The sequence below is a fragment of the Grus americana genome, chromosome 2 (genome assembly GCF_028858705.1).
Source record: "Grus americana isolate bGruAme1 chromosome 2, bGruAme1.mat, whole genome shotgun sequence".
In the NCBI taxonomy this organism is placed as follows: domain Eukaryota; kingdom Metazoa; phylum Chordata; class Aves; order Gruiformes; family Gruidae; genus Grus; species Grus americana.
In genome coordinates, this window is record NC_072853.1 from 99,226,752 (window position 1) to 99,241,784 (window position 15,033).

General features: G+C 36.2%; 1 protein-coding gene across 7 annotated transcripts in view; it reads left to right on the plus strand.

The window, feature by feature from the left end:
• The window catches only part of RNF182 (ring finger protein 182), a 38,037-nt gene that overhangs the window by 12,194 nt on the left and 10,810 nt on the right, over window positions 1-15,033 (plus strand). For 4 of the 7 annotated variants that reach the window (XM_054818034.1, XM_054818032.1, XM_054818033.1 and 1 more), the window contains one exon: window positions 10,977-11,057. The exons of 1 other annotated variant lie outside the window; for it this stretch is intronic. The gene's annotated coding sequence lies outside the window, so the exon portion shown is untranslated. Of the gene's footprint in view, window positions 1-5; window positions 6,121-10,976; window positions 11,058-15,033 lie in introns of those variants that run through there. 2 more of the 7 variants (XM_054818036.1, XM_054818038.1) reach the window with 2 other exon arrangements.

The window sequence follows — 15,033 nt, forward strand, 5'->3', positions numbered from 1 at the left end:
TAAGATTAGTATAGTTTTGTGCTCCTTTCTTAAATCTTACATTTTTGTCTTCATTTGTTCCAACTACACATGTCCTCACAGGTAAGCATTAACGTTTTTTGTATGCTTTTTTAAAAATGGATTTGAGTCAGGTATAAGAGAAACAAAACAAACAAAACAAAGCAGCATTTTCAGAGCATAAAAGTTAGTTTCATATTCCCAATAGGGGTTATTTTCACCATCTGCTAAATAATCTTGCACTTGAAAAAATTCCATTCAGTGGATCTTTTTAATCAGAAGGCTGTAAATCTCTGAGCTTCAGGGAGCTGGGATTGAAATGTCATCTCAGTTGTTGACTGAGACAGGATCAATCACAACCAATGAGGATTATGTATCCACTTAAAAAACCTACTGTGCCCAGACTGAACTCCCCAATTTGCAGACCTCATCTTGTCATGTTCTTCACTGTGCTGAGCTGACTGTATGAGGCTGGAGCCGCAAATAATCTCTCTCATTTGTCTCTACTGTAATGTTGCTGTACATATAGAATGAAAGCATGTTACTCAAAATCATGCATGTCTGTCAGCTCTACTGCAGACCAGGAGTTGTGCTTGCTTGTTTGCTTATTTTCTGAGAAAATACTGTTTCTTTAAAAACACTAAAGGATCTGCTATGAACCCCATCATCTGCTCCTTGTCCAGCCTTTACCCTTAATAGAATTTCCTGTTAAAGAACCAAACCATTTGTCATGTTGGTGGTCTGACAATTCAGGGAGTAAATGTTGTGAGTGCATCTCTTCCCTGCATCACTCTCCTCCCTCCCCAGTCTCTCCTGTTGTGTGGGATTGTTTTTGTGGTTTCTTTTTATTAGCTACTAACACTTGTAATTACTCTTGATAGTGAGAGAGTTTGGTTAGACAATAAAATAAAACAGTTTTCTCCTGAATTTTGCTTTGGCTGGTTCTCTAACATTTACTGTAGCTATTTTACTGGTATTTCCAATATCAAAATAACTTCCACATTTTGTTCCTACATCCTCTCCTGCTTTATCATTCTGTTACTATTTATTACATTCATTCTCATCAGCGTGGTGGGCAGCAGAAGCCATATCTCATTTCTCCGTTTCTTTTCATATTCAGATTAGTACCAAATTTTCCAATCATCTATTCTTGTATAATACACAAATTTTTCCTCACCTTCCACCTCTGCCTGTGCCTTAAAACTTACTTTGATTCCTGTAACTTGTAACGTATGACCTGTAACCTACTCTTTCCTAGCTGACTTGACACTTCATTGTTTCCCTTCCTCTTATCTAAACCCCTTATACCTTTTTTGGCCATCTTCGTGAACCATATAATTCTGCATCTTTGAAGCCCCCCACAAATTCTCCTAGTCTATCAACTCAAACTTGGTTATATTACATTCAAACCGTCTCCCCCTGTATGTACTTTCTGCTGTGTTCCTTAGTATGCCAATTTAGAAACTTTTTCCTAAATTTTCTTCAGTTGCATTTACCTCTCTCTGTGCAGTCTATACATAAAACTCTTTCAGATTCACCATACCGCTGCCCTCTCTTTTCTCTGATTCAAAACTCTCTTCTGTTAGGATCCCAAGACTCTGAGATAGCAATCTTGTCAATTGTATTCTGTGCTTAGTTACACTCATGCAACGTCAGTAACTCAATGGAATTGAGTTTAGTGGCTTCACACAGGTATAAGCAAGAGTAAGATTTACTCCAGATTGCTTAGAAAAGATAGTGGGTGTTTGCTTCAAAGGTCCTTTTTTCTTCCATGTAGATCTAGTGCTTAATGATGGTGTCACTGCAAGATGTCGTACAGTCTTTAAAGGCAATTATAATGCATAGTGCTTAGTTTCCTTTTCTGAGTAGCTAAGTTAAAATCTTACCAAGTGAAATGGTTAAGGATTGCTGTGATGGTGAGTGAGATCTAAAGTTCTTTAAGAACCACTGTTGTAATAAACCAGTGGTTCCACCTGGTACATTCGCAGAATGTGAGACACATCTGAGGCTGTAATGTCTCCTTTAAACATGATACCAAGTCTGTGTGAGTGTATCAAATACTTCATTCACATAATGTTCGATCAGTAAGTCCTTCAGACTTGATATCCTGCCAGTGGAGCTGCCACAATTCATGTATTCAAAAACACTGTCCTTGAGATCTTGTCTGTTCCTTTCTGCACAACCCAGTGTATTAAAAGAAGTTTATCTTTTTTGGGTAGGGAACAGTATCCCACAGTTTTTATGAATTACTAGATGCCATCATAGTTCTTTACTGATGATGTTCCCTGGTTGGAGTTATATATTTTGAAGCACAGTTGTTTCCAAGATTTAATAATGTGACAATTTTTTCTTTTTTTTTTTTTTCCCCAATAACAGAGCCAAGGAGAAATTAATGGCTGTTTATGTCAGTCTCCTAGTCAATTTGATCTGACTTTTGCCTTAGCAAGGATTACAGATTTAGGAACTGAATAAATGAGGCAGTAACAAATTTTAGAAACATCAAAAAGGGTTTTATTCTATGAAACAAACCAAGAAAAGCGTACATTATTTTTCTATTGCTTAATTCTACCAGCTTTCTCCCTGTTACCCCAATAAATAGGAATTTTGACTCGGAAAGGCCTGCATGTATGTCCTAAGAAAATGTTTGCATCCAAGATTTAATTTCTGCTGTCATTTTCCAAGCTAATCTCAGTGAGAAGATTTGAAGAATGAATCCCTCAAGTTTTTCTTAACACACCTTTAGAACTACAGGCTACCATAAGGAAAGCAACAGGAAGAAGACACTTTTTCCAAACAAAGGGCTTTTGATGTGATTTGTTCACATTCTATTTGCAAGCATTGCCTCTCATTTGGTTGAATCACTCTTGATGTACACAGGAGAATCCAGTTTACAGTACCTTTGTCTAATGAATTATCAGTACACGCCATTGCCATTTTGCTAATCAAAAGGGTTTTAACCACTCTGGCCTAAAAGTAAAGAATACTTTTATTACTGTACTATACCATAAATTGCATCACTGAAAATGCTGTACAGATCTTTTTATTTTATGCAGTGGAGTGGGATCATTGAAAGCTAGAGGTTTGGGCATAGACAGCATGATGTTCTATCACCTTTCGCTGTAGAAAATGAATGCTTCATTAACAAGGCAAAATTGCCACTAGGACTGACTGAACTACATCTGAAATTTCAGTCTGAATCATTCTGTCAAAAGACTTTCACCAAGGGGTGGGCATGTTCTGGCAGTCCTTTCCCAGATACTCATTCAATCCAGTGGGACTACGCAGATAGCTCTCATTTATCTGAATACATGCTCTGCATTTGTTCTGCACAGGCAGCTTTAGAAATCAGTCTTAGATGTATATGTAGAATTTTTTGTTTGTTTGTTTAAAGCCATAATTGTTAGCATGTTCAACTAATCTGCCATTTGCAAACTTCTGTTTGAATTTCATGCTTACGGTTTGGTTATTTGACTTGATCTGGTCTGTAAAGGTGTGGCTGTTGCTGTGTGATGGGCTTTTTGCAGCAGTCATTTGGTCTGGTGAATCCACTTAGCATAAAATTCACTATCTGAGCAGCTGCTTCTCCCTCAGTCCACCTTCGTCTAATGACCCGTCCATGTAGCAGTGTTCTGTGAAGGCCCTTCAGAAACAGCAGTCTCTCAGGGGAAAAATCATGAAAGTTAAAAATTTTTCAAACCTTCTGCTGCAAGCCTTGTTGTTTCAAGCATGCAAGACATTAATGGGCATGACAAAATTTTAGAAGGCATCTGTATGGAGGAGCACGGCCAAACATTATGTGAATAGCAACATTTGCATAAAGTTTTGAGTGGATATGAAAGTCTCCATTTTCTGTGGTCTCTGATCCTCTGAGATATCCAGTTCAAACTGAGACATATCTAAGTTTGGAAACTCTGAGAATGAAAGCTAAAACTTTTACTGTCTTCTAGGATATCTCCTATCACATTTCAAAATGCAGTCTTCTGTAGCTTAACACCGTACAGTGACTGGTTACAGATAGGCAAGATATTGGCACAGGTTGTAGACAAACCTCAGCATATTAGCACAGGATGATGGAATGGAAAATGGTACATAAGTTTGGCTGAATCTCCTACAAACCAGATGATTAATTTAGCTCATCCAGAACTACATGTTATTGTAGCTAGGTTGCTTCCAGTACCAGATTTGTCTCGGTTATATCAACACTGCACTGCAGTTTCAAGTGTAGATGTACTCGCTGTTGCAAAATATATACACCACAATTAATGGGAAATGCCCTTCAGGGTGCACTTTCTTGGGGTGCGCTTCCTGAGAGAGCCCTCCAGAAGCAGAGAAGGACAAATACGAGCTCAGAAGTCCTGAAGGAATACTCTAATCATTTAACTCTGGAGAAGAGACTAGAACCAGATTTTAATTCAATTTCACAGAGAGCACCTTCTGTCAAGAAGCCAAGCCAAGGAAGAAGGTGTATTTTAACTTTGCTACAGATCATGTAGTTTGTATTTGCAGAGATGTGAAAAAGTCATAGATTCACAGTGGATGCTATGCTGACTTTTGCACTGATTATTAATGCAATACTTGTAACTTTATAAACTGTGATCTAGTAGATTAACAAACAGCACTATGCTGTACTGGTGCGTCAAGCATGGAGCTTTCCATGGAAAAGTCATAGCATAAATAAAAACTAGTGCTTCTTAGTTTCCAAATAGATAGTACATTTCTATAGTCCTTTTTTCCTAGATCTTCAGTTCTTCGCAAATTGTATGCATTCAGCGCAATGGAAATGAAGCCATAGTGAAATATGTGTTATCCGATGTCTAGTAAATAAGGTCACTTACCAACTCATCTTTCTAGTATCCTTTTTTGGAAAAAAGGCTTATGTAGTAGAACATGCAGAAGCCTCCTGTTCACTTGCTTAAGTAAAAACAGAGCAGAGGAGATTCATTATTTAAAATATTTTAAAGAAAACTGTTATTTAAAACTTCTGATATTTTAAGATGCTCTTGGTTATGTTTCTGTTCTATCAAATTTATATTTTTTTTTAGTTAGTAGAAGGCAAGAAATGTTTTTCATGTCCTTTATTCCGTAAGCCTCAGCCAAGCTGCTCATTTGTGATACAGTATAGAAAACCTGATATCCTTGGGAATACTCACTGAAAAGCTGCTGTGTTGATGTTGGGATTTTTATTACATTAAGTGAAGTCCAGAACTTGTTAGTGTTCTATTTTCTAGTTTTCTTGCCTTGTACTGTATGTTGCAAAACACTTAAAACTAAAATCCCCATTCATTATTACCACTTAAGAAAATACCAATATCTGGTCTCAGTTATTAATTTACACTAAACCAGGTAAATAGGCAAGTATAACGACTCTCTACAGATTTTATTGCAGCTTAAACATTTAAAATCCCCTTTTATGTTCTTTCTATCTGGTTTTGGGGGTTTTTATTTTACATTTTTTTTCTAATTAGTTTAATAGACAAGCTGTGTTTCTGAATATGTCTTGATTACTTCCAAAATTTCTGAAGCAATGCTTTCTTTTAGTGGATTTTGTATTTTAAATATGCTCAACTGGCTCACTTCAAACATTTTGATGTAGTTTAGCTTTTCATCTGTCACAGGTACAAATTACATAAAAATGCTGTAGATCTGCTCAGAACAAAGACAATTTTATACTCTCCACTGAGTTTGTCAGACTTGACCAGTGTAATTCTTTTGGATGATGGAAAATTTGGAAAGTCCAGGTTGTCCTTGCCCCAAAATAGAATTAGGCAACTCTTGCTGAAACACATTTTCCGACTGCTTTACAGATTCATGTTGATTACATTTAACTTGATTGGATTAGCTGCCATTGTGGCAATATATTTCTATCAGAAACACATGTGAGGGTATACTTAACTGAATTTTGATACATGCTATGGATAAATTGGCTGCTTGTTTCTACTCCTCTTATCCAGTCTGAAGGGCATCCCAGGCCTGAACATGCTCCCAGAAGTAGCACTAGTCTCAGGGCAACCCCTGGTGACCATGGTGCCTTCAGAAATACCCAGAGGATTTCACATTTCAGCTTATCCTCAGCAGATTCCTGTGTACTTTAGGACTGATGTAGGATGGGATGACATAGACATAGTAAGTAGAGCCAATTTTTCTTTTGACCATTGTGGAAAAAGTGACCCAAAGTCGTGAGTTCTGGTGAGGGCTAGCTCTTCAAAGCTAACTCTTAAGAAGACGTTGAGACTACCAATGGAGAGGAAAGCAATCATACCAAACTGATTCCTTATAGAGTGTAGTCTCTGTATTATTGCTGTATATAGAATCTCAGCCCATGAGGATTCTGTCCTTCGCTTGAAATACTCCATCCAGTAGCACTTAAACTCTTTCACTGACAGTTCACAACGGCTGAAAAAAATCCCATTTCACTGCTAAATAACATGTTCGAAGCAGAACGATTCATATCAATCTCCCTACATTTTAAGTCCTTTATAAGCATTAATCTGAGTTGGTTAAGCAAATTTCACCAACAGAATACTCCAGCAATTTTGAGACCAGTGTTGTAGCACTTTATGGAGCCCTGACAGTCCCAGATCATTCACAGTAATTACAAAGATTCTTTCAGTCTAATACTTAAAGCTGCTCTTGTTTAAGTGGACTCCTGTATTCCTTAATGACATAAAATAAAAGCTGTGCATATCATTTGACACAAATTAATTTAACTCCTTTCATCTATTTTTTAAATATATGCAATTTTATTTCATGTACCTATGTCTAGAATGATGGGTGTACATGCAGTAACTGTTCTTTGTAGTTTTGTAGTATATTTGCGTGCAGCAGCCATGCAACTGTGAAACCCTGCTAGACAGAAGTAGAGTTGCTGTGATGCTTCTTGTGGAGTTATTGTAGTAATGCTGCTTCATTTTCAGCAGAAGCAGTCAAATAAAAAATTTAAAATTTCTATATTTTCTTAAGACCATAGAGGTCATAGACCGTAATTTGCTTATAGTTAGTATAAAAGCCTAACAAGTATTTATTTTTTATTATTTGAGGCATTTTTCCTTGCCAAAGAAAAATACTTCTGAAAATTAGCCCAAAATAAGGCTGTTTGGTGCAGGGTAATAATAACAAGTGCTTGGGGAAAAAAACAAACAAACAAACAAAAACCAGTTGCAGTTTTTAACTTGCAGTTAAAAACAAATTTGGTACACTTCTAAAATTATTTCCCTTGTGTATAAATAAGGTCAAATGGACTTTTTCCTGCAAATATTTTGTAAGAGGGCAATACATGTTGCAGTCAAAGTTAACATCTCATTGACACTTGTCTGTTGGGATCATTCAGTTCCCATGAATGCAGTTGAAGACATACAACTTAGCTTTACCACATGTTAACAAGATCTACTGATATTATATTTTTCATAACATCTGGGGGTTTTGTGTTACTCTTTTTTAAAAATATATTAATAAGATTTAAAAAAAAATTCTTAGTTACATCATTGCAACTCTAGTCATATAGAATGTCATGTGAGAAGAGAATATATGCCAACTATTGCTATATTGCCAAAATAAGTATAATTTTGATCCCAGAAGTAACTATTTTTAGATGTGTGCTTCAAGTGAACTAAATTAAATACTAAAATTACAGTTTAGTATATCCAGGTTAAAGTATTGTTTCCTCAGACCCCTCCCTTTTCAAGCTATTGGGACTACCTGCAACATCAGCTAGATTGGATTTTGGTTGCCAGGTTTTTTTAAAAAAACTCTTTTTTTTCTTAAAAAAAGAAAAAAAAAATATTTGGGGTTTTTTTGCTGGTGGAAAACCAGGTCTGGAAAAGTTGTTTATAAGTGGAAATCCGGATTGGATTTGGATTATTTTGACATACAGTTTTCAAACATTCTGTGACTGAAGTAACTGCAGTTGTATTTCACTATTTTCCTTTCTGCATGGGATAACACACAAAATCTGAGCAGTATTTAAAGCAGAAAACCTTGTTACCAAAGTGATGTAAACAATACGTAAACTTCAGTATCAGTACTGCCCTGTATAATGCTCCACCCTTTTTATTATCTGTTTGCACTAACCTATTGAGATAAAATAGACAATCTGGTAAAATCTTTATACATAGTCATATCCTCAAAAATGCCTGAAACAATGAACCAAGTTAAACTTACTTAAGTATTAGAAAGATTGCTCTTAATGACAACAGAAAAAGCAAGAAGTAGAGCTTCATTTCTGGTCTATTCTGGGATTATTTTCAGCTCCATTAGAACAAAGCTAATGCAACACTTACTTTCTATTTAAATCTTATTTTGAAGGTTAATTGGAACTTATTATAATGCATTAAAATGATTCCCCTGTGTGAAGAGGAATTTCTCACTGAATGATGTAATCAAGATTAATTTTCTGTAATTTTGTCTCACCTGATCCCTCCCAAATTATGTAACATAGTAAACACGTCCAAAGAAAAAGAATTCTGCCATATTTTGGGGATCTTACTTTTCGTGTACATCACTTAATATCTTCCAGTACAACAGTAATTTTTATATATATATAAAGTTATTTGCTTGTATTTCTGGACTTATTTTAATTACTTACATTCAAGCATACAATAGCGAGCAAAACAAGGAGGTAGTCTTCTATGGTGTTATCTTCATGTATTCTGAAAGCTAATACAAAATCATACTGCCTTTTAATAATGCCTAATTTAAAGATAAATGCTAGACAAATCTGTAGATCATATGATTAAACATTTATGCCTATATTAAGAAATGCTGGGAAGTTTTTTATTTGTTTATCATTTTGTATCTTTTCAAGTCATATTCTAGAATCAATGTCCTACAGTCTTTTCAATTCTCAGAAGAGCTTCTAAAGGACAAACACTAAAGCACAGAAGCAGAACTCCATCTTATTTGAGAAAGCTGCCAAAAACCACCCCTGCCACCAGAGAGGAGAATTTCTAACCTTTCCCTAAAACAATATTAAGGTCATGAGTTCTATCGTGAAAAATATTCTTACTGGAGTAGATTATTTCTTGGTTTCAGAGTCATAAAGGAAAAGCCGTTGGCAGTGAGAAAACAGTACAAGAGAAAATGCTAAAGCAGCCCAATTAAGCAGGTTCTGAAACAATTTAAAATAATTTTAAAACGAATGAACTGTTTAGCGTATTTCCAAAATTAAATGTTACCATTTTAGATACAAATTTCAAGCCATCTCTTTTTACTTATTGATTTAGTGTAATTAATAGTACGTTTAAATCAAGACAGCTATTAAGAGATCAGATCCTTTGTCCTTTATTAGTTTTGTTCTTAAAACAGCTACAAAGCAACCCACAACCATATGTCACCTTAAGGAGTCATTCAGCATATTGCTATATAAATAGCTCATGAATTATATATGAGGGAAAAATTCTTCTTTAGAAATATTGGAAAAGATTTTGCTTGTGTCTACAAGCCTAACTGATAAAACATTTTTTTCTACATCATAGTCAGTTTTAACATTCATATCAATACTGTAGTAGCCTCCAGCTAGAAAGTAAGTCATTGAGGATAGTAGGGTTTCAATAAGGCATTCACTGTTTATTCGTACCATTTTCCACTACTACCTGACACATAATCTGAGTTATTGGAATAACAAAAAAGTATTGCAAATGGTATTGTTAAGAGGAAATTGAGTCTGGTGATATTGAATATGCTCACACAAAGGATGTAGAAAGTATCCTAAGAGCCAGTGTCACAATATCGAATAAAGTGAACCCTGTGTTAGATGAAAATATCCCTGCTTACTTACAGGAGGGGGGAGAATAATTTAAAAAAAAAAACAAAAAAAATAACTGATGATTTTTTTTTATATAAATGGCACATTACTATTACATGACTTCTCGTACTAAATGATGAGAGACCCATGAAAAGCTATGATTTTCTATATTTTATATTTTTGTGATATTGTTGTAGAGGGTTGAGAGAGATCAGGCAAGGACTCTAAATATTGTAACAATAACTTCTGATTAAAATACCTTTATTTGATATTAGTCTCTTGTGAAGCAGTCAATAATACACAAATGTTTGCTGTATTTGTTGGAGTGTTTCTCTTTCATGCGTAGTTAGTTGAGAAATAACCTCATTACCTATTCCATTGAAAACTACGTTTTTGTGAAAAGAATTGAGGCATTTTTCATAGCAGTTTATACAGCTGACCATAAACCGAGCACGGATCAGTACGTCACATTCTGTAACTCTTGTGCAAAGTCTCGCATTGATTAGAGTTGACAGGGGAATGCCCATTGTTAAAACCCATCCAATGGTAGCAGAAATGTGGCACGAAACAGGTTGAACATGATAGCTGCTGGCACTTTAAACGTAGTCTATTCAAATGCCAGATTAGTAAAGCAGTTTAGGGATTTTTTTGCATTGTGCTTAGCCCAAGCTGGAAAAATCTAGTGCGATGGTCATTTCCTGCTGAGTCAGAGTGCAGCAAAGCTGCTCAAATGTGAGTGCAGTGGCCCACAGGAGATGGTCTTTCTGGTCTGTGCTGGAGAAGAGACTGCAATTTGTTTAGAAAAGTAGAAGCGATCAAAGAGCTGCTGTGAGATTTGCGAAGGAAAGTATTTGATATGTTTCTAAAACTCTTCTTTCAAAGCAGAGTTTATCTCTCTAGCTGCTTTGCTTTTGCGTTTTTGGGGTTTTTTTGAGTGAATTGCTAACATTTGTGAATATGTGGTTGCTAGAAGAGATAGCACTTCAGAGTGTTTGGTGCATAATATTGAACGAGGCTTAAAATCAACAACAGATCTGTAAAGATAACTCTGGATTATTTTACAGAAATAATTTTAGTAAATGGGATTTACCCAATATATTTTTCTAAACAGAAATCTTAACATATGGGTATTTCCATCCAAATGAGAGAATTTGGATTACTTCCTCTCAGAGAAAACAGACTGAAAATTCTCCCTGCTGTATTCCTGCTCTACTAATTCTGTTTCCCTCCTTTCTGCCAGTTTTTGCCCATGTGGAGAAGAATAGGCATTTTTTGTGTTCCCTGCAAGTGAACCTTTGCAAGAAGTTCTTTTTCTTAGAAAGTAAGTTTCTCTGTATTTACTTATCTCTATATATTTTTTTCCTTCTCTTATTCTCTAAATACACTTGGCTTGCATTTAGAGGAAACTTTAAAAACCTTTGAAAATATCACATGTGGCATAGCTCTGTGGACGATATCTTATGGAAGTAAATTACTGACCTCGTGTGTTCGTTTTAGGTTATATGTGACATATTGGCAAATTCCCTTCACAGGAAAAAAGTAAGAGAGATGAACGATAAAAGGTTGATTTGATAAACTGGGCGAGGATGATCTTTCGTTAGGGAAGAGCAGCACAAATTTCCCATCTACTTTGCCCTGTCAGCATGACTGAGCTTCAATATTGAGAGTTTCATCTACGACTAATTGCGTCTGGCCTCTCATAAGAACACTTTGTCTACGCAGTGTTTGATAGATGAGTGCAAAGAGGGGCCATAACATGTTGCACAACCCATTCACCTTTTTTTCCACACCTGAGATAAAAGCCTGCAATCTGCAGTCTGCAAGCCAGCAGTGATTAGTAGAAAATTGATCAACGGACAGTGGCCTCATTTGGGCTGATGTAGACCCTTGCACTCTGTCCGGGCATTCCTGGGGTCACACACAAGAGGTTGCTATTTTTTGTTCAGTCTGATTTTTGTGGGTGGCCTCCTCTTGCTCTCAAGGGACATTCCCCCTGCTTCTGAGAGTGCCCTCCAGCAGTCAGCTGGAGCACTGTGGGGACTGCTGGCGATCTTTTGCCATTCAGAAGATGCCTCACTTTCTTCAGCTTTTCTCCCTTTCTAGTAAAAGGGCCAGGTAGAGGAGTCTGCAAGGTACAGGACAGGTGGCACTGGGAAGGGAAAGAGAGGGAGCCAGAGCTCAAGCAGCAGCAGGAACATGACGTGAACAGGGATGATGGCTTCGCTTCTGCAACGCTTAGGCAGAACTCTTACAAAAGACAAGTGCTTGTTATACTACAACAGATGTGCTTGTTCTTGGATAAACTGCAGTGGATGCTGTTATCATTGTACATGTCTAGTATATATTTTGTTCGGAAGGCCGCTATGCACTACATAATAGACACAGGAATGAAAAGTTCTGCCATTGGATTGTGTTGATCCCATCGGATATGAAGACAGAATAGCAGAAGGTGTCTAGGCCTTCTTGTAAAAAGGAATTCATATATTAAATGAAGGAATTATTATCTAGGAGCGATGTTTAGCTACATAAGCAACTGTCAGTCTGATTCCTTATTCAGTAAGGGACAAAGCTTCTCAAACAGATCACATAAAGTGAGTTCAGGATACCAAAATATAGAATCATAGAATAATTTGGGTTGGAAGGTATCATCTCAGCAAGGGTCCAGTCCCCTTTACTCAAAGCAGGGCCAAATTCCAAGGTAGAGGGGCCTGACCAGGGTTGTATCCAGTCAAGTTTTCAATATCTTTAAGGTTGGAGATTTCATTTCCACCTTTCTTGGCACCTGTTCCAATATTTGAACACCTTGTGAATTTTTTTTTTCCTAATATATAATTGAAATTTCTCTAGTTACAACTTGTGTCTGTTGATATCAAACAAGCATGTGAGACACCTCTATCTAAAAATAAGCTCAAGTGGAAAACTGGACATAAGGAGTAAAGTCATGAAAAATATCAGAATTAATAAAAATAAACACAGTGCTTTAAAAATAGACATGACACCTCACTTTGATCTCAAGTCAATAAGAACTTTGTACTTGAAGTGAAAGAGGTTAGACTCATCATAGGATTTGCACTCAGGAGTTTTTACTTGACTGCCCGCTGGATGTCAAGGTCAGAAAGAACATGCATATTGCAGCCCAGTATTTTAAAAAGCCCAAACATTAATGGAATATTGGAGCATATGATAGGGACATACCTTCTCATGGCAGAAGAGGAGGACAAAAACACGGACACACAGACACAATCCCTTTTTTCTGCGTAGCGTTGCAGCTTGTCTTGCTTTCAACACACAGCAACCTGAATGAAGTATGTGAATTGCCACATTTTGGTGGGGGACCAGGATTCAGAGGGGCAGCAGTTAATCTATTCCCCACTTTAATTCCTTATTGTGCCTGCTTCCAGTAAATACCCACCTGGGACACATGCAAAAGACAAGCTAGAAAATCTTTGGCATAGAGTAGAAGTTGCTTGAAGGAGTATCTGGCCATATTTCTCAAGAAATGTCCCATTTTCTCAAGAAATAGGGCTAATTTGAAGTAAAAGTTCTTTAAAATCCTCAGTTTTCTTTTATTTTTAATAAGTCTCTGATCAGACAACTTTTAGTATATGTGGTGTATATAATAGCAGGGCAGCATTAATTAAGCTCAAAAAGGTGTGAGTTCTCAGCAGAGAAAAAATGAGCAGGAAGGAGGGTATTCGGAAGGAAAAATAGATAATTCCCTAAGAAATCAGGAAAGAAAAAAAAAACAAACCAGGAAGTATCTAAAACCACCATCGAGCTGAGAAGGTTAAAAAATGTATGAATAGCATTAACAGGAATTAGTGATTAAATTTTAGTTTTCAAAGGAAAAGATGTTTAAATGAATAATAGTAGTAAGCAGTAATCACACTAGAACACATAAGGAGAAATTCAACATCTGAACTTAGTCAAAGAAAAAGCAATCAATGATGTTTTATTACTGATGGATATGTTTTGAACAGACTCTGTGAAGAGAGAAAGATGATGAAAGTAGCTCTTTCTTGTACACTACATTTAAAAAGCAGTTTGAAAATAATTTGTAGAATAGCTCATGACAGAAACTACAATAGGAGGATCATTGTGTTCTGGAAATGAAGCTAATGGTCCCAATTTAGCAATTGGGACACTGCTAGTCCCAGGGACTTGTTACTCCTTGTATTAATGCTAAATTTGGCCACTTAAAGGGGATAGAATCAGGAAAATACTTTCATTTTGAAACTGATTCAGGCAGAGGTGATCCATGTGTGAACAGAATTGGCTGGAAAGTGGGCTGTTTTTTGTGAAACCTGGAAGTATTCATTAGAAAGATAAACACTGAAATATAAAGATTTTCTAGTTGGGAGTTTTCAGAGAAAGGTCACAATTTTTTGTGAGAAGCAGACACAATTTCTGGAAGATTTCTGGTTAATCAGAAAACAAATTTTATGTCATAGGACAACATTTGCCAGCCTTAGCTGTGAAACACGTACATGTTAGTAATCCTAATTCACCTCAGGTACAGAAGATGAATGATACTTAAGATGTAAAAGTTCAAAACTGTTGCTTGTTTTGTTTGGGTTCCTAACTTTTCAGTGGTGCTTTGCATTCCTGTAGGCTGGCATTTCACTTTTTTTTAGGTCCTTTTTGTGGTTTCTTCATCCTTTGGAAAGTTAGTATCTTGTGACATTGATATATACCTAAAAGTCATCTAGAAGATGATATTTGGAATGAACTAAAAAGAGTAGTAGAAATTAACAAGGAAGCACACAGTGTAACGAAGGATAAAGGATAGGTTATAAGATCTGTAAAAGATGTACTTTTTGTCTCCTATAAGATGTTTAGCTTGTACACTCTGAAAATTATGGATCAACCTTCTCATGTTTGCCTTGCCAAACAGAACACACCAGAAATATAGTCACAGTACAAATAACAAAAACAGCAGTAAGGCAGAGATGAAAACTTTTAAAGCACTAAAGAAATAAGTTGGAAGAGGCAGGAAAAAAGTTAAGAAGATTGAATAGGGAGGGGGCCATGTCTGTTAGAAACTCTTAAAGAAATAGGGTTTTTTTCTTCCCTATGTTGTCATGGTTTTTTTTCATTACTGCATTGTCTGAAGTATGACATCTTTGCTTTAAAATCCAGGAGGTGAGTTTTAGAAATGATGTCACTTGTAGAAGCTATATTGTGCAAAAAGTTGAGAGAGAATGGAAAATCCTTAAAGCACAGTAGGAATAAGAGACCCATGAAAAGAGACTTTACTGTATCTGATGGTTGGCAGGTAAAATGTATTGACAGAAGGA